Below are 20,332 nucleotides of genomic sequence, written 5' to 3'. Positions count from 1 at the left end.
AGTATTCATTCTCTCACTGATGATTGAAAGCTGTATTGCTCATGTCTTTGAAAAATAATTGGTTTCTAGAAATATTTAATTTCAAATTTATTAGACAAAGCCAAATTGCTCTCCAAAGTGGTTATACCAATATGTACGACTATGTGTGAGTAATCTCAGACTTTTCAAATTTACAAGTCTAATTTCCATGAAGAAGAACTCCATCTTTCATTGCAATTTCATTTCCCAAATCCTAATGAGTTGGAATATCTTTTCACTGATTTATTACCCCTTCTGTGAATTGTCTGTTCATATGTTTTATCTTCGTTAAATTGTTTTGTTTCTATTTCATACTGATTTGTACATATTTATTATCAGTTATATATTCATTGCAAATATATTCTAATATGATTTATTTTTTCATTACTTATGGTAGCTTTGATTATAGAAGTTTTAAGTGTAACTGAATTCACCAATTTTTTCTAATATGCGTGTGCTTAAAAAAGCAGTTCATATACAGACATATAATAATATTCTATGTATTTTCTTCTCCACTAAAATTCTTTTTTTGCATTTGGGTATTTTATCTATATGAAAGTCTGGTTTTTATATGGTAAAATTCAGGAACATAGGTTTTTTTTTTTCTATATGAATAGCCAATGGCCTCAAAACCGTGTTGATCTTCTTTTTCCTTGCCCTCTCTATTGGGTCAAGTTGTGCCACCCCAAATATGTACAAATCCCAATTCTCAGTAACAGTGAATGTGATATTATTTTTTAGAAATAGTCTTAAATGATAAATCAACCTGGGTTATACTTGTGGGCCATAAAGGCAATAACTAGTATTCTTCATCATCTGTTTACTCGCCCATCTACCTGCAGTGACCATGAGCTCATTGAGGGAATTAGTGACTGCCTTGTTCACCTGTTTTATCCCCAACATCAATGCCAACATCTGACCCATATCTAAGTGGTGACTGAATATTGATCTGCAATAACTACCAAACCGTATCTCTTCTGTTCTTTTCCCCTGAAAGCAGCTGTAATCATCCGCCCTTCAGATGAATTTATGCTGTATTGGTTTCTAAGTTACAATAGCTATAACGTGATAAATGGATGTGTAAGATATAACAACAACAATGCTTCGCCTAATAGGAGTATCATTCTTTTATTGGCTTGTACATGCAGCATATTATGGCAATGTTTCCATTTAAAGGTTTTCTTAATAATTGGTGTGAGGTGGGGTTTTTTTGTTTTTTGTTTTGTTTTTGTTTTTGTTTTTGGCTTTTGCCTTCTACTTATATCAGTCATCCTTTTTGTGAAAAATAATTTAAAGTTTTTACAGTTAACTACAAAATAAAGTTTCTGGTTTCACTCTTTATATCTCAGGCTTTGATACAACTGAATCATTAAGAGCATTACTTAAGACCAGTAGATGCATCTTTGAATTATACCCCTCGATTAAAGCTAGTTTAAAGGATTCTGATAATAGAGTAGTACAAGGAGAATTACATTCTTATTTTTTCTGATTAAGACTATTCAATTCTTTTGCACTGTGTAGACACATGGAATCTGTCTATATTGAGATATGCCAGAGAACACTGCAGGGTGCATGGTTACTTATGTGCATATAGTCAGGGGAAATATAATCTTAGTAGAACTTTGAAATGAAGTGTGTTTGTAAGGAACTAAAATTACCTGGCAAAATTCTGAATTATCCTCTTTCAATCAATATATAAAAAGTTATTTTTTGCACACTGACAGTGCTGGATTCCCTCAACATGTATGTGAATGCTTATATAAAGAAATGAAAGCTGACCTTTTCTTAAATAGGTAAATATTCAAAACAAAAAAAGAAAAAGAAAAAGAGAAGACACAGACACATGGTAGAAAGACCATGTAGAAACAAAGTCAGTGCTTGTCATTATGTTGCCACCAGTCAATGAAAAGACCAGAAGATGGAAGAGACAAAAAAAGGTTCCATCCTAAAGTCTCTGGGAGAAACATGACTCTGCCAGTACCTTGTTTTGAGACTTTTGGCCTCCAGAATTGTGAAATATTAAATTTATGTTTTTTATCATCAAATTTACAGTAATATTTTTACAGATGCCTTAGGAAACTAATACACTGTTACCGATCTGTGGTGCCACCTCTGCCATGTATTGAGTTCTCATACATGTGAAAGCTATTTCTGCACTCTCAATTTTGTTTCAATGCTTCATTTCCAAAGCAATCTCATGTTATTTGAATTACTACAATCTTTAATGGTTCAAGTTACCTGGCAAGATAGAACCTCTCAATATTTCTTCCTAATATTATTTTGACTATTCTTGGACCCCTTTTTTCTTCTATACAATTTTGACAAGTTGTGAAATTCCATGAAAATCCTCTATTCTATTTTAATAGCATTGAATTTATCAAATAGCTTGGAAGTGTTTATATCTTTAAAGTACCAATTAGTTTATCTATAGAACATCATTTAGTTTGGTCAGTTTAATTGTTTTTCATTAAAGATTTTATAGTTTTCTCAAAAATGTTAGGTTACATTTTCTTTTAGAGCTGCTATGATTGTTGCAATTTTTGAAGTTGGGTTTTTTTGGTATTTAGAAACTCAATTTTTGTTTTATGATTTTATTTCAAACAACATTGTTGAATTATTTTAATTTGCGTAATTTGTTCATAGATTCTCTCAGATTATATCAAAAACATATGTATAGCTTACTCAATTTGTATTTTTCTTTTAGATTCATGTATGACATTGAATAGAAGTAGTGATGGCTATTTGTCTTTTTCTTGATTTCAAAGGGAATTCATAAAATGTGGCACCGCTAAACTTTTCTTGTTTTTGTTTTTGTTTTTGCTATTTTAGGGGTTGAATGCAGAACTTTGTGCAATGTTAGGCAATCACTCTATCTCTGAACTACAGCCCTATCACTCTTTCTTTTTCAGTCTGATAAGGTGGAAAGTTACTAGACTGAGTCATATGAAATTGCCCTTTGCACGATTACAAAGAGATCTATATGAACAGTTTCATATGGCGCAATCTAATATAGTAACAGTTTCTAATGTTAAACTACCCTTTCATTGTACCATTTGATGAGGGTAACTAAATTGAGTTTATTCAAGTTGCTTTGTTGCCAAGCCTCATGAAAAAAGTTGTGGAGTGCATTTTTTCTTCTTGTATTCCTAGATTTGTTTGTATAAAATAGGAATTGTGTGATCTTTGGGTATTTTGTATAAATGATCCTAAAATTGATCTTTGCCTGATATTTTTGCATTTGGTATAATATGGTTTAGACCTAGAATGTTCCCCAAAAGCCTCATGTGTTCAGAAGTGGAGCTTTTGGAAAGTGATTACATCATGGAGGTGCTACACTTATGAGTTCATAATTAAATGTGCTGTTAAAAGAGGGGGCCTTGACAGAAAAGGTGGGTAACTGCAGGGATGAGCTAAGTGGGAATATGTCCATCTCTGGTCCTTCCTTCTGTCTCTGCTTCCTAGCTTCCACAGGTTGAGCACCTTCTTTATGCCATAAACTTCCTCCATTCCATTTCTAGCTTGGAGCCAACTGACTATGCATTGAAAGTGTGAACCAAAATAAACTTCTCCTCCTTTAAGTTGAGAGGATTGGATATTTGTTCCAGATGAAAAAATACTGAAAACGTGGAGAGAAGAGGTAGATTTTTGGTACTGTTTCAGTGCCTTTAATTAGGCATTACCTGATTAGGTTTTTCATATTGAGATAATCTTAGTAAATTATATTTTCTTAGAAATTTCCCATGCTGTTTTCAAAATCATTGACATAAAGTTTTTCATAATATTTTCTTACATTTTAGTTTCTGTTCTATTCCTGGATATGCCCTTCTCTTCATCCCTACAATTATTTCCTTGTGCTTTCCTTTTCTTTTTTGTTGTTTTTTTTTTTTGAGACCATTATTTTCAAATACCTCTCTATTTATTTTGGTTGATAATGCCTACTCATATCTTTGTTCTCTACTTTTAAGTTTTATACTCATTCTTTTAATTCTCTGCATGTATTTTCTTTGAGCTTGTACTGATTTTTGTTGTTTTTCTCATTCTCTTTAAAAACTTCTTGAGTTGGATATATGATGCATTAATCTTTAACCTTTCATACCTTTTAGATTTAAGTCTAAATTTTCTTCTTAGCATTGCTAAAGACAACATCTCACAATGTTTAGTATTTCATTATCTTTTAGCTCACTTTTTCAATTTTATTTTTTCTTTGACTCATGAATTACTTGGGAGTTTTCTAATTTCTGGTTGGTTGATGTTTCTCTAGTTTTAATTCTACCTTAAATATTCTACCTTAAGGTTATATACTTCCTACACCAAGACCCCATGCTAAACATATATCTCTTTAGTACCACTTGTCATGTAGTATTAAAATTACACAGATTTCTGCCTCCTAAATAGATGGTTGTCACCTTGAAGACAGAGGCTGTCTTATGTCACTCCAACACTAGACCTATCACAATGTCATTACAGTGAACAATTATTTAATAAATTCATGTTGATAGATAAAGTAGTATGTGATTATGTAAACTGTTACTAAAATATGATAACTTCATGTTAGGTTCTCTAGCTTACATTTTCAGTCAAGGAGAAAATTGTACATCTCATTAAATTGTTTCACTTTAATCTAGGAAAAAATGTCTATCTTAAAATTTAGGCAAACCTAGCATATTCCATTATTTAACTGCAGTTAATAAACAAGAAATCAGTGGCTAGGGGAAAGATTAAAAGGGTTTCCTACAGATACCACATTGGCATTTTTTTCACATATTACATGTACAGTCTAGCAAAAAATACTTTAAATATCATGCTTTTCTGAAAATAAGCTGCTATGTGAGAATTCTCAATTGTTTGATGCCATCATTAAGAGAAAGTGGTACAATGGCTTTGAAACATGAGAAGAGAATCTCTCAGATCCTTAAAACTAACTATTTCAATTAAAACTAATTATTTCAATTAGTAGACTGTTTTCAGAGTTCTCAAAAACATCTACAAACAAAAATATCCTAGTCTAAATAAATGTTCTAAATAGATAATACTTTTAAACTGCAGAATAACCTAAATACTTTTCATCACTGTATTATTCACTTTCTATTGCTAAGACAAAATACCTAATTTAAAGAAAGAAGAATTTATTTTGGCTCATGGTCTCAGAGGGTTCAGTCCATGGCTAGCTGCCTTCAAGGTAGAATCAATAAGATCGAAAAGCAGTGGTGGAGGAAAGCTGCTCAACCCATGAGTGCCAGGAAATGGGGCGGGGAACAAGAGAGCTAGAGTAAGAGGCACATCCCCAGTGACCTACCTCCTCCACCGAGGCACACACTTTCTAATAGCACATTTAGCTCATCAGTGGATTAGTCCACTGAAGAGTATAGCACCCCCATGATCCAATGACCTTCCAGAAGACCCATCTCAAAACACAGGATATTTTTCAGGAAATTTTAGATCAAACCACAACAAATAACTAAGACTTTATATAAAAAATAACTGCTCTTGAGTACACAGAAAAAAAATAGTTATAAATAAAAGACTTTAACTCATCAGTTAAGGAAAAATGCATAATCAATCAAACAGGGAGACCAAAGATTTGCCATACATAAACTTGAATGTAACACATAATTAAATTTCAAAAGTTTTTATACATACAATCTTTTCCTTCTGTATTAAAAATTCTACCAGGCAACAGTTTTTCTTTTTAATAAGTGTCAATGCCATGTGAAGTTGTTATGACACAAAACTATTCCTCTCCACTGCTGGAAACAATAAACAACTCTGAGAACTGAATAAGCAATGTGATTCTCTCTAATGATCTATCTCAATTCTAAGGTGACAAAGACATTAATGGTAGCCTCATTGGATGCTATTTACATTTGTAATTATTTTCAGTAAAATTTTCATCATTGGAATGGGCCTAAATAAAGGAAGTAATTATTAAAATGTGTGTATTAGGAAAGGACAAAGTCTGGTGTGTGTGTGTTTGTGTGTGTGTATCTGTGTGTGTCTGTGTATGTGTGTATATGTGTGGGTGAGCTAATCCAATTACCACTATTACCAAAAGTTCATAGACAAATTTTCATTTTGACAAGTCATTAGATTCACTGGGACCATTTTCTATTATAAACTACATTTGATCATATAATATAAAACTTATCAATAAATATTTTGTTGAATAAATGAATATAATATAATTAAAAACATGATAATGTAAATTTATAATTTGCTCAGTTCACTATGTCACTCATTATCCTTCATTATTTCTGATATATGACCATAACCAATAATTCCAGGAAAAATGAAAATATATACAACAGTTGATGATTTAATTATGAATAAGCTGATAAATGTTTTCAACAACTATTTATGGAGTTCTTATGATATTCTCACAAGAGTGTGAAAATTAGTACTTTTGCTTAAAAAATGTATAGTGCAGGTGCTAAAAAATCCTGAGGTTGGAATGCTCTATATGTTTTTGCACATCATTCTCTGCCAGGAGCACATTGTCTGGAACAACTTATTCACTCCATAGAGTGGATGTCAGATAATAAACATTTTAGATCCCGTGGGCACACAGTTGCTGTTGAGATTATTCAGCTCTATCCTTGTAACATAAAGCAGCTATGGTCAGTATTAAAAATGTAAGTGTGGCTGTGTTCCAATAAAACTTTACACAAATATATAGGAAGTCCTATATGGCCTGAAGACTATAGTTTACTGACTCCTGGTTTAAAACCCTCAGCACACATAGAGAAACAAAAGAATGCAATGACTAAAACGTGGGCTTTGGAGGAATATAGCCTGGGTTCTAATTCTGGCTCTTTCACGTAGAAGTTGGGTGACCTTGAGCAAATCATATAATTCTCTGTGCCTAATACCTCATTTGAAAAACAGATTATAAGTGTATGTATGTATGTAGCTTTTGTGAGTTGTAAATGAGTAAATAAGTCTTACTGATGTTATAAATGAGCCTACTATATAACAAATAGAATACTGCATATGAGTCAGGTGTCATGACTAGTACACTTCCTGTATCTTAGATTTCATGAATTACTTCTTTGGGCCAGGAATGTAGCACTAAACAAAGTACATAGACAGAATCACCATTAATAAAAGTATTAAAAGGCCTTAAAATGAGAACACAGTGTTTAATTTAAATAAGGATATAGGAGTGTAACAATAAATAACCAGATGTTTTTAGTGTGGAATGTTATTAAAGGAGGATAAAGAATAAAAGCACAGGAAGGGAATGAATTCCAAAATTCACTGGAATAAAGGAAGAGAATAATAATATTTAGGATAGAATGTAAAAGAGATGGGAAAATAAAATCTATCTCATCTTTTGAATATAGGGCTTCACTGGGAGGCTAGCAGTTGTTCTGATTTCATGAAGATCTATTTGGCTTCCTGGAATTAAAGTTGGGTCTAAATTTTAGAACAGTCAGGTCCTGGAAACTAAGACTTAAGTTCCAGCAAGGCATAGAAAGCTTTAAATTCAAAGAGGAATGCTTAAATGGAGAATTTACAATTAGCTAAGGCCAAATCAAGAGCTGTGTCTCTGCCCTGGGACCCTTATTTAAAATTAGTAAGAAGAAATGCTCTTTAGTATGATGCTAGGCAGTTTATGTCCTATGGCTGCTGAATCATAAGCTAGGCTAGATTAGCTAATGTTTCACCAACAAATAAGTCTCAAACTCAACAATTTGCACCAACAAAAGTTTATTTTTCACTTATGCTACATGGCTGTTTTAGATTGGTTGTTCCGTGTGGTCATCACTGTGAGAGTTTGATTGTCAGAGGAGCCATGATCAGTCATTTTGAGAGAAGGAAAGAGATCTCTAAAAAGTTTCACAATGACAATTTAATGTTCCAGCCAGCAAGTAATACTCACCACTTCCAACTCAACTTATGCACCAGGATTTAATCACATATCCTGACCAAACCACAGGAGGTCCACTAAGACATCTTATTAAGTGCTAATAAGTTAGAGAGCCTGAAGTATTTGATGAGCAGCAACTAAAAATTCCCACAGTTTTCATCTCCATATGGGGCAAGAGGGAACGTTTGAAAATATTGAAAGAGCCAGTGTGAGGAGTCTATTGGAAGAATTGCAAATACTACCAAGGAGAAGCCTCCTTGTACCTAAGAAGCCTCGGCAAATTAAACAAATACTGGAAGCAAGAACTATCACGGATGTCACCACAGGTGGAGATGGCTATAGTACTGACCACACTCCAAGAATGAATTAACTTAAATTTATCAAATACTCTATTCATCAGTAACCCATGAAGAAAGTGTAGGAGTGAAGTGTTGTGTAGAGTGTGAATTTCGGGTCTCGGTGTTTCTTTTGGTGTTAATTTGAAACCAATGGTACGATATTATATCCTCATCCTTGAGGTGAAAGAGGCCTAGGGAAATAAATAATGAGTTTGTTAATGCTGCTTCCTGGTAGACCTAAGGCTCTCATTTGTTTCAAAAGTTTGTGTTTTGCATAGAATTTGGCAAGAGATAGTGAAACAAACATGAAGCCTGTGTTCTCTTCTTAAAAGTAACATGAAGAGACTTCCACCACTGGCCAACATGGACTACAAGCTAAACAAACACAAACTACCTAAATACTTTGGACAAAATACAAAAAGCAACAATCTGAGGACTCTGAAAAGTGAGCAATATCAGGCAAATCAAGAGAAATAAAATCTTGAAGAAGTGAACCATGGTGGGGCATTTTTCAGTTTCTTTCCTCTTTTCTTTCATAACCCAAAGATCAGCATTATTCGAGACATGGCAAGGGCTATATGAGTAATGAAATTTTCAAGAAAAATATTATCTTCTTAGACATAAGACCAAGAAAGGATACTATTAACTGATATGTGTTTGTGGAGGGACAGATGAATAATTCCACAGAAGAATGAGCTAGAGGCGATGATTTCTGAATTTAGTGTATCATCTCAGACAAGACTTGAGCTCATATCTGAGTTGTGTATTCCTGGGACAGACCTACATCAGTATAGCAAGGATTTTTGAGAAGTGAACTAATATATAAGTCACCTTTGAGCCCTAGAATAATCCTTGATTGGCTAATGCATGGGAACAGAACAAAATCAGCATGGAAAAACACTAGGAGAACCTAAATGTAATGTGAATCATTTCCCACTTTCCAGATTGACCCCAATGTGGTGTATTCATGAGACTGACCCAAAGAAACATAGAAAAAGACTTTGAAAACAGAACAGGTATTTTAATTACTGCTGACATAGGATAAGATAGAACTTATGGTCTAAAACTGAGTTTATTTCCTGTTAAATAGAAATCTCTCTCTCTCTCTCTCTCTCTCTCTCTCTCAAATATTTTTCAGGTGAATTTAAAATAATTGTTTCAGCATCATATTCAAAATATTGAAGATAATTTCCCAAACTAACATAAAATAACTGGAAAATGTGATGAATTATCAAGGGAAAAAATAGTCAACAGGTAGCAATCCCAATTTAACTCAGATGCTCAAATCATCAAAGATTTTAAACAAGCTATTACAACTATGTTCTGTAATATAAAGGCAAGCATATTTGATGTTGAAATACTTTTTAAAAGGTAAACTTTGGAATTGAAAGTACAATGCCTTAAAAATTCAGTGATTGAGCTCAACTATAGAATAAAACAGTGAAGGAAAAAGATAGTGAACTTGAAGATGAGTCAATAGAAATTACCAATTTAATAGAGAGAAAAAGATTTAAAAAGTGAGCAGTCTTTGTAAATAGGGAAGGGTGAAGGGGGTGAAGGTATGGGAAAAAACAAGAACCAAGATATATCATGTAAAGGTGCAAGATCCCGAAGATAAATGTAACTGTATTGTTTGCTTTCAAGGTACTAATAAACAATGGGCAAAAATAAAAATAAAAAGTGAACAGTGACTTAGGTGCTTATGGAAAATAATGTAAAATATTCTAACACTGTGCCAGTAAACTCCAGAAGAAGAAGGAGAAAATAAATAGATTGGTGCAGGAAGAAATTAAACAGAAAATTACCAAAGACCATACTAATAATATCATAATCAAACTTCCCCAAACCAAAAACAGAGAAAAGCTTCATTTAAAATTTTTATTTTAATGTTATATAAGTAAATACTTATAAAAATATATAAAAAGCACTCATTACTTCTGTCAAAAACAAAACAAAATTTTGTAACAAATAGAGAATAATAAATTAGAGAATAATAAGAGTTTTAAAACACACACAAAAACGTTTCTTGAAAGCAGCAACCAGAAAGAAAAAAAAAACTCAATGAATCTAGGAGAATAATGATATGAAATACTATAGATTTCTCATTTGAAACAAGGAACTCAGAAAACAGTGGAACAACATTTTTAAGTGCTAAAAGAAAAGAATGCCAACCTAGAAATTTGTATAAAGCAAAGGAATTCTTAAAAATGAAATCAATAAAAACATGGTCAGAGGAAGGAAAACTAAAGAATTACATACAAGCAGCCCTGCTCTTAAACAGATGTTAAAAGGAGATTTCTAGACAAAAGTGAAATGTCACATGAGGGAAACTGGGGACTTCAGAAATGAGGAAGAGTAACAGATATCATAAATATTGGTGTCACTACAAAATACCATTTTCCTCCTAAGTTCTGCAAAATATGTATGCCTGTGAAATCAAAAATTATTATAGTGGTAGGATTTTCAATATGTGCACATATAATATACATGAAAACTATTATAACATAGGGGGGAGGGCAAAAGAATGTACATGGTTGTAAGGATTTTGTTTTGCATAAAAGGTTAACTATTATAAGCTCTCAATAGAAAAAAAATCTTGGTGTTTTGAGAACTTTTGTATGTTTTATATTTAGGAGACAAGTTCTCGCTATGTTTCTAAGGCTGCCCCATATCATTGGGTTCAAGTTATCTTCCTGCCTTGGGCTCCCAAATAGCTCAGACTATAGGCATGCACCACTATGCTCATCCAGTGGGGAAAATAGTTGGGGCTACACGCATGTAGCACCATGCCCAGTGGGGGTGGGGAGTTTGTAGCACAGCCACAAAATGTGATACAAAATAGCAGGGCCAAAAATAAACACATCCAAATGAGATATCAAAGGAAACTCAAGTAATTCAAAAGAAGGCAATTGAGAGAAGAGAAACAAGAACAAAAAAGAGGAACAGACAAGCAAAATATAATAGACCTGAATCCAAATGGATCTACACATTAAATAATATAAAAACAGCACAATTACAAAAGCAGATATTGAGGAAAGCATCCAACTACATGTTGATTTTGAATACAAAAATTAAACATAAAAATATAAAAATAAAATAATAAAAATATAACATGCAACTCCAATAAAAAAGTTGGATGGATCATATTTATAGCAAACAAACAAAGCTTCAAGACAAGTAAAATTACCAAGGAGGAAATGAATATTACCTACTGACAAAAGAGTCAACTCACCAAGAAGGCATAACAATGGTAAATATGTATTTAATACCAACAGAGCTTCAAGAAAAAGCCAAAAGTGATAGATCACAAAAGAAAAATCCATAATTGGTCAAAGACTTCAACACTCCTTTCTCAATAATTAGATAGAATAATTTAAAAATTAGCAGAGACATTGTTATGGGCTGAATTATGTTCCCAGCCATTACCATCAAATTCATATGTTGAAGCCCTAATTCAAAACGTGACTCTACTTGGACATAGGCTTTTGGAGGCAATTAAGTTTAAATTAGCTCATAATTGTGGAGCTGTAATTAAAAAAAAGGCTCTCTTTCTCCACATACCCAGGCAAGGCCCCATGAACATATAGGAAGAAGTAGGCCAACTGCAAGCTGGGAAGAGAGTCCTCACTAAGAACAGAATAAACCAGCTTCTTGGTTTTAGACTTTCTAGCCTTCACAATGGTGAGAAATAAATTTATATTGATTAAGTCACTCAGTCGGTGATATTGTGTTATGACAGCCCAAGCAGATTAATACAGATGCATTCGGGAACAGCACTATCATTCAACATGACACATTTTATTTATCCAACAACATTAAAATGCACATTATTATTATATTGGCCTAGTTTTGTTTTTGTTTGGCTTGCTAGTAGAGATTGAACCCAAGGACTTGGATCTACTGAGGTACAACCCCAGCCCTTTCTTTCTTTCTTTCTTTCTTTCTTTCTTTCTTTCTTTCTTTCATTCATTTTTTATTTTGAGACAGGATCTCACTAAGTTTCCAAGACGTCAACTTGTGATCCTCCTGTCTCATCCTACCTCAAAATACAAAAATTCTTTATAAGTTCTTGTAAGGCATTAACCATAGTAAGTCCTATCCTGAATAAGAAAACTTTAACGAAACAAAATCAAGTGAAATAATAAAATAAAAGTTATACTGTCTGAAGAAAATATAATTGAACTAGAAAGAAATAACACCATAAATGAACACACATCTAAATAAATTACAAATAGAAAGCATTTTTCATTGAAAGAAACAGAAATGTAACATCAAAATATGTGGTATGTGGTTGGAACAATGTTTAAAAGGAAATATACAGCATTAAATGCTTATAATGTAAAAATTGGTCTCAAATCAAAGATGCAAATTTCAACTTTAAGAAGCAAGAAAAAGAAATCCAAAGCAAGCAGATGGAAAAAAAATTAAGAGCAGAAATCAATGAACTTGTAAACAGAATAGCAACAGAAAAAACAAAACAAAACAATGAAACACCTGCAAGAAATGTTAAAAGAAATTTCTCAGAAAGAAGGAAATTCATATAGGTTATTCAAAAGGAAGAAATTTAGAAGAGGAATAAATGAAGGTAAACAGCACTGTCTATGTATGAGTGGGTCTATTTCTTGAATCTCTGTTTTATTTCATTCTCCATTTCTCTATCTTCATGTCAATACTACATTGTCTTGATAAGCTATGAAATTAAGTATCATGGGTTCTCCAATTTTTATCTTCTTTTTCAAAGGCATTTTTGCTATTCTCGATCTTTCATTTATCCATGTGAATTTTAGGATCGGTTTATCAATGCTTACAAAAGAATCCTCTGTGCTTTTGATTTGGATTGCAGTGAATATATGTTAATTTCAAAAAATTGATTTCTTGCCCATATTGAGTCTCCCGACCCATTAATTCTTTGACTTCTTAGGGTCATGTTTCGACATTTTTTTTCATATATAGGTTATAGCTAGTGTTTTAAAGTGGCCTCAAGATTTTCACTTCCTGGTATACATGCCCTGTGTAATTTTCTCCTCATAAGTATGAGTTTTCACTCCTGTAATTGGGTTCTCAGTTTATTTTGAGTTAATAACAAAATAAGATTATATTCAGTGGGCTTGGCTTAACTAGGCACGTTCTTAAAAGATGATGAAGCATCAGAGAAAGTTTCCTGCTGGCTTCAAGACAGATAAAAGCATCCATGAGTCCTACACTTTCAAGAGATCAAATTGTGTTTGTAAACTGAATGAACTTGAAGAGATTCCCAAGCATCAGAGGAATCACAGCTCCAGCTGATATCTTGATTGCAGCCTTGTGCACTGTAACCTCTAGGCAGAGAATTTAGCTAAGCCATGCCAAGACTCCTGAACCACAAAAATTGTGTGTCGTAGTCCATTTGAACTACTATAAAAACACCATAAATAGTGTGGCTTGTAAACAGAAATTTATTTTTCACAGTCCCAGAGGGTGAGAAGTCCAAAATCAAGGTGCCAGCAGATTTGGAGTCTGGCAAAGACCTACTTCCTGGTTCATAGAATGCTGTCTTGTGTTTTCACGCTATAAATGGAGTAAGGAAGCACTCCAGTGTCTTTTTTTAAATATACTTTTCTTTTTAATTGACAATAATCATACATTTATGAGGTATAGTGTGGCATTCCAATACAATGTGTAATGATTACATCAGGGTAATTAGCATATTCGTCACCCTGACATTTAGCATTTCTTTGTGTGGGGAACATTCAAAATCCTCTGTATTAGCTATTTTTAAATGCACAATTAATTGTTGTCAGCCACTGTTGTGCTATTGTGCTGTAGAACATTAGAAATTATTCCTTCTACTCAACTGCCATCCTGTACCCATTAGCCATCATCTTTCTACTCCTTCCCAACATACCCTTCCCAAGATCTGGTAATCTGAGATCAATTTTTTGAAGCAAAATCTTTATTGGTACATTTTAGATATACATAATGACAATATTCATCATAGGGTACTGGTACTTGTACATGGTATATCTTGCTTTTTTGTCCCATTCCCACGTGTCTTCGACCCCTCTTCCCCTCCTCCCCCCTTTTTTTTTGGTTTTTGAGATAGGGTCTCACTGTGTAGTTAAGACTGACCTGGAACTCACTATGTAGCCCAGGCTGGTCTCGAACTCACAAAGATCCTCCTGCCTCAGCTTCCCAAGTGCTAGGATTACAGGCATGCGCCACCATGCTCAGCTTCCCCTCCCTATTTATAAAAGCTTTGCTTCTATTTTTTCCTTCTATTCTCTTTTTTTCTTGTCCCTTCTTTCCTTTCCTCCCCACCCCCTACTCTCTTGTTCCTCTTCTAATTTGAACATTTTCTTCCTGTTTCCCAATATTTATTATACATTTTGGTCTTCATTTTCACTTTCACTTTTAGTTTCTCACACTAGAGAAGCAATGCGATATTTAAATATGTGTGTCCAATTTATCTCACTTGAGTATGGTCTCAAAGTGCATCCATTTAGCCACAAATGTCTCAAGCTTATCCTTCTTTATGGCAGAGTAGTAATCCATTGTATAAAAAAACCACACATCTTCTTTATCCATTTGTTGATTGATGGGCATTTGGGCTGTTCCCAAGACTTAGCTATTATAAACTGTGCCGTTATAATTATGAGTCTGTATATATAAGTGTGGTTTGATGCTTTTAATTCTTTTGGGAAGATACCAAGAAGGGGGACACCTGGTTCAAATGGAATCTCTAGTTTTAGTTTTTGAGGTATCTCCACACTGACATCCACAGTGATTGCACCAGTCTATACTCCCACTAACAGCGGAGAAGGGTTCCTTTTTCCCCACAACCCCTCTAGCATTTGTTATTGGTTGATCTTTTTTTATAACAGCCATGTTTTCTGGTGTGAGCTGGAATCTCAGTGATGCTTTAATTTTCATCTCTCCAGTGACCAGTGATGTTGAACATTTTTTCATATATTTATTTTCCTTTTCTACTTCTTCATCTGAGAAGTGTCTGTTTATTTAAGATGCCCATTTTTGAATCAGCTCTTTATATTTGGGGGTGTCTGGCTTTTTTGAGTTCTTTATATATTCTAGACAGTAGACCTTTGTCTGAGGAACAGCTGGTAAACACTTTTTCCCACATTGTTGGTTGTCTCTTAGCTCTGTTGGTTTTTCTTGCAGTGCAGAAGCTTTTTAATAAGATGAGATCCCAGTTGTTGATTCTTTGTGCTAGTTCCTGTGCTACTGAGGATTTGTTCATAAAGTCTTGGTTTATACCAGCGACTTCAACAGTTCTACCTATGCTCTCTTGCAAGAGATTTAGTGTTTTTGTTTTAATATTTAGATCTTTGATTCATTTTGATTTTAGTTTAGTGCATGGTTAAAGATATGAGTCTAGTTTTAATCTTTGGCATGTGGAAAGCCAGTTTTCCCAGCACCACTTGTTAAAGAGACCATCTTTATTCCAAAGAATGTGTTTGGCTCCTTTTTGAAAAGTAAGGTAGCAGTGTGTTTGGGGTTCTTTCTGCATCTTCTAATCTGTTCCATTAATCCTGAAGTGTCTTTCTTTTTGCCAGTACCATGCTATTTCATTTTTTTTCTTAAATCACAGTAGCTTTGTACTATAATTTCAAGTTGGGGATTGTGATGCCTCCTGTGTTGCCTTTGTTGCCTAGAATTGCTTTTGCTATTCTAAGTCTTTTCTGGTTCCAAATGAATTTTAGGATTGATTTCTCTAATTCTGTGAGATATGATTTTGGTATTTTGAGTGAGATTGCATTCAATCTGTATAACAATTTCAGAAGTATGGACATTTTCTCTATATTGTTTTTTCCTGCTTAAAAACAAGGGATATCTTTAGACCTTTACATGAAAAACTATAGTACAGAGATCAGTTTTAACTTGCATATTTAAGTGTGAACTTGCAGTAATTGTCTTTCTGTGCCAGAATGATTTAACTTAACATAGACATTACTGCAAATGACAGAATTTCATGGTCTTTATGTTTGAATAGTATCCCATTGTGTGTGTATTACATTTTCTTTATCCATTCATATATTGATGGATAATTAGATTGATTTCATTTCTTGGTTATTATGAATAGTGTTGCAATAAACATGAAATTGTATATGTTTGACTGACATACTGATTTCATTTCATTTGGATATATACCCAGTAGTGAGACTGCAAGGTCACTAACCTCTTTCATGAGAGCTCCTCCTTCATGACCTAATCATCTCCTTAAAGCCCACACATTCTAGTACTGTAGTCACCGTGGAAGTTAGGACTTCAAAACGTGAATTTGGTGAGAGGAGGAGGCACAAATCTGCACTCCACAGCAGTGTGAGATAATAAATGAATGTTTTTGCAAGCCCCCCCCCAAAAGGAGAAAGAAAGGAACAAAGAAGCAAACGAACAAACAAAACTTGGTCTCTTGAAAGGTTACATAGAAATAAAGCCTACACACTGGTTACAGAAGTGTAGGGGGTGGTAGAGGCTTACAAAGAGCAGCCCTTGACTGGTTTCTGGTACTAACTTTGCATATCTTCTGACCTCATCAGATCAAAATTTCTTGAATTATTGCTGTGCATACCTTATAAGATGAGATAGCATCAGTGTGAATGGTTTGAATACAGTAATGCTTTACAAATTCAAGGCATTATTAATGTCTATTATTAATGTGTTAGCATATAACAAAGAGAAATCTGAGGAATAATGTTATCGAAAGTCATTCAATTAATCTGTTTGAAGCATGGCACAGATTTATCTATTAATTGCATAAATTATTACACTGAATTCAAAACTAACTTCCAAGTATACTTTGGTGAATTTTATTCATCTTTTAAATAAAATTTTAAAACAAAGCCAGAGATTGTATACTTTAAAATTATACACCTAATTGGACAGTACTGAAGTCAATGCAGCAGCCACCCTGAAATAAAAAGTAAAGAATAGAGAACCCTGTGACAAGGAAAGTAAAAATTTCGATGAGGCCCTCCCTCCCTGTCCTACAGAGTCTAACGTATCTATATCTTCACAGAGTTCAAAGAAAGATAGCTTGACTTCTTTCTCCGTGATGACTGATGATATCTGAAACTGTAAACAGTTCCCCAGATGACTTGCAGTCATAGCCAAAGAAAGACAAACACAAAAAGAGTGTTTCCTGGGACTAGGGTCACTGGGTGTTAGGCTTTGTCAAGAGAAGGGTTTGAGATGACAGTGAGGCAGTCAAGGAAGAGACTGCTGATAGGGATAAAGGTCACAGAAAGGTCAGGAATAAAAGAGGACACTTGTGTGCCATCTGCACAGAAAAAAATTTAGCTTAGTGGAAGATGACAAATGAGCACTGCTTGTGCTAAGCCCATCAGTACTTACCGAGAAATATAGCACACAGCCTGTGGCAAATATTACTTATGAAAAGCCCAGGCTACTAGCGATTAAACAGTGGACTCTAATGAGAGAGGTGCTCATGCATACACATTACAATTGAAAATATCACCTTTGCTAACAAGCCCTGACACTGAGGACTGTATAATTCATCACTAAATACTAAGTTAAAATTCAAATGTGCTATGAAAGTTCTCAGTTCTAATTGATGATTTTAAGAGTAAAAAAAACTATAATTTAAAATCACAGTAGATGTTTAGAATCCTTAAAAATGACTCGTGATTGGTAATCTTTGAGGAAGTGAAGATGTTCATTTTTTTTCTGTTTTCTAGTTCTCATTACTCTTTCTTTTCTTTTTTTTTTTTTCTTCATTGAGTTTGTTAGTACATTTTAGGTATACAGTACAGTTACATTCATCATTGGGATCCTGTACCTTTACATGACAGGTCTTGGTTCTCATTTTTTCCCCTTACCACTGCCCTCTCTTCAGCCCCTCCTCCCTTCCCTATTTACAAATACTTAATTTCCATTTTTTCATTTTCTCATATTTTTTTATTTTCCCTTATTTCCTTTCCCCCTCCCCTTCTGCTGGTCCCAGTACGTTTCCCTACAGTCCATATTTTGTTAATTGTATCTCATGACATTGTTTGACATGCTCCTCTTCCCCTGTATTACTTATGAATTGGTTATTAAAATAAAGTCTTCATTATGTTTGGTCTCAATATTTTTCAATAATCCTTAGTAGTAGTGCTACAAGCATCCATTAAGAGGCCAACAAAGCTGCTTTTCTGCCTTTTTGTGATGTTAGACGTCACTGGTGATCATTGCCCAGTATTGTCTAGTATTTTATCAGAGGTTGCAAAATAGTAATATTATACTTCTATCATTGATTATTCACTTATTAGCTCATATGCTTCTTTAAGGCGAAACTTTCGTTTATCAATTATTTGATTATCATAATGTACTTTTTAATGTAGGAAAGACAGAATAAAAGCTAGGTCTTTTTGTCCTTTATATTCCATTTTCAAAATAACTATTGGTTCTGTAATCCATACAAAGAAGGTCTGAAGGTGAGCCTAGGGCTTTATTTTTGTTAATGAAAATGAACACAAGGATTAAACATATACAGGTTTTAATTCACTACAATTGTTATTCCGCTCAATAATCAAATTGTCCCTCTTCAAGTAGCTCTTATGTCTTGTGTTCTTATAGTTTTTGAAAGCTTCCTTGTTTCCCAGTATAAGAAATTCTAAGTTTTTTGGTGTACATTTCTGCCTCAGTCCTGATATCAGCTTTTTCTAAGGAGTCCATTTCCCTTTTAACAGAAAATGGTGCTTAAAACCACAGTCTGGACAGAAGGAATGTTCCTTATACTGGATTAGTCATTGTTTTTAGGTCTTTTCAGAAAATATATTTTAAAAAATGAAACACAATAAGTTTATAATACTTTCGCTTCAGATTCAAATGTGAGAATGCACATTTTTTACTTAATCTCATCTATATCTATGCCTCCTTTTTGTCTATATGTGAGTGTGCTGGATATGGAACCCTTTGAACATCCCGGCCCTTTTTGAATTTTTATTTTGAGACAGGGTCTCCCTAAGTTGCCAAGTTCCTCAGGCTGGCCTCGAACTTGTGATTTTCCTGACTCAGCCTCCTAGGGTGCTGAGATTACAGGCATGGGCCGCCATACCAAGCTTATTTTCACACCAAAAATCCCAGTTCCCCAAACACTAACATAAATACTCATTTGCTTTATCCTGAACTATGCACACAATGTCAGAATCATAACACCAACATTGCAAATATATTTTTTATGGTTCTTTCTGTCCTTAACATACAATCCCTCTAGGAATATAAAATCAAATTATTGTGTTTAATTGAAATCATATGGAACAGTTCTCTGTGTGGTTAAGCCAAAAACATGTTATATTGCTTCTTTCATCTGTTTCGTATTGCTTTTCATTTTTAGGGGTGATTTTTTAAATTTATTTTTTTTCATTGAATTTATTGGTACATTTTAGGTATACAGTACAGTTACATTCATTATTGGGATCTTTTATCTTTACATGACAGGTCTTGGTTCTCATTTTTTCCCCACACCCCTGCCCTCCCTTCACCCCCTCCACCCTCCCCTAATTACAAAGACATTGTTTCCATTTTTCCCTTTTCTCATATTTTTCTTTTCCCTTATTTCCTTCCCCCTACCCTTCCCCACTTCCCCTACACCTTTAGCCCTTTTCTTCTATTTTACATTGTCAGTTATACAATTTGGATCTTATTTACACTTTTATGACTTTTTAAATTTAGTTTTGTAATATAACTATGCAAAATAATTGCGTGTTTCTAAGTTTAAATCCACAGCACAAGGTATATTCAGAGAAGTCCACTTCCATCCTATTTCCTTCACTTTATTTTCTTGTTTCTTGCTACTCATCCTCATGACTAACCTTTTGTTTCTTTGTTTGTTTTCTTTAAGTTTATCCTTCCTTTAAAAAAATAAGCCAACATACATATATATGCACACACACATATGGGAATTATTCATACTTTCCCTTTCTCAGAATAAATACTTATCTATAATATATATTTCTTTTACCCTGCTTTTTCTACATAATATATGCTGGAAATCACTCCCTAGCAATACATAGAGCTGTTACTCATTACTTTTTATAGCTAAACAATAGTCCTTTTTGATGTGTAGATATAGGATAACTTTTTAGTCTTGAAGGAATTTTGTTTGTTTTTA

Source organism: Fukomys damarensis, unplaced genomic scaffold, assembly GCF_012274545.1.
Source record: "Fukomys damarensis isolate Sample0158 unplaced genomic scaffold, DMR_v1.0_HiC HiC_scaffold_39, whole genome shotgun sequence".
Taxonomy (NCBI): Eukaryota; Metazoa; Chordata; class Mammalia; order Rodentia; family Bathyergidae; genus Fukomys; species Fukomys damarensis.
The sequence above is the reverse complement of the archived record's forward strand: the minus strand, read 5'-3'. Positions refer to the sequence as shown.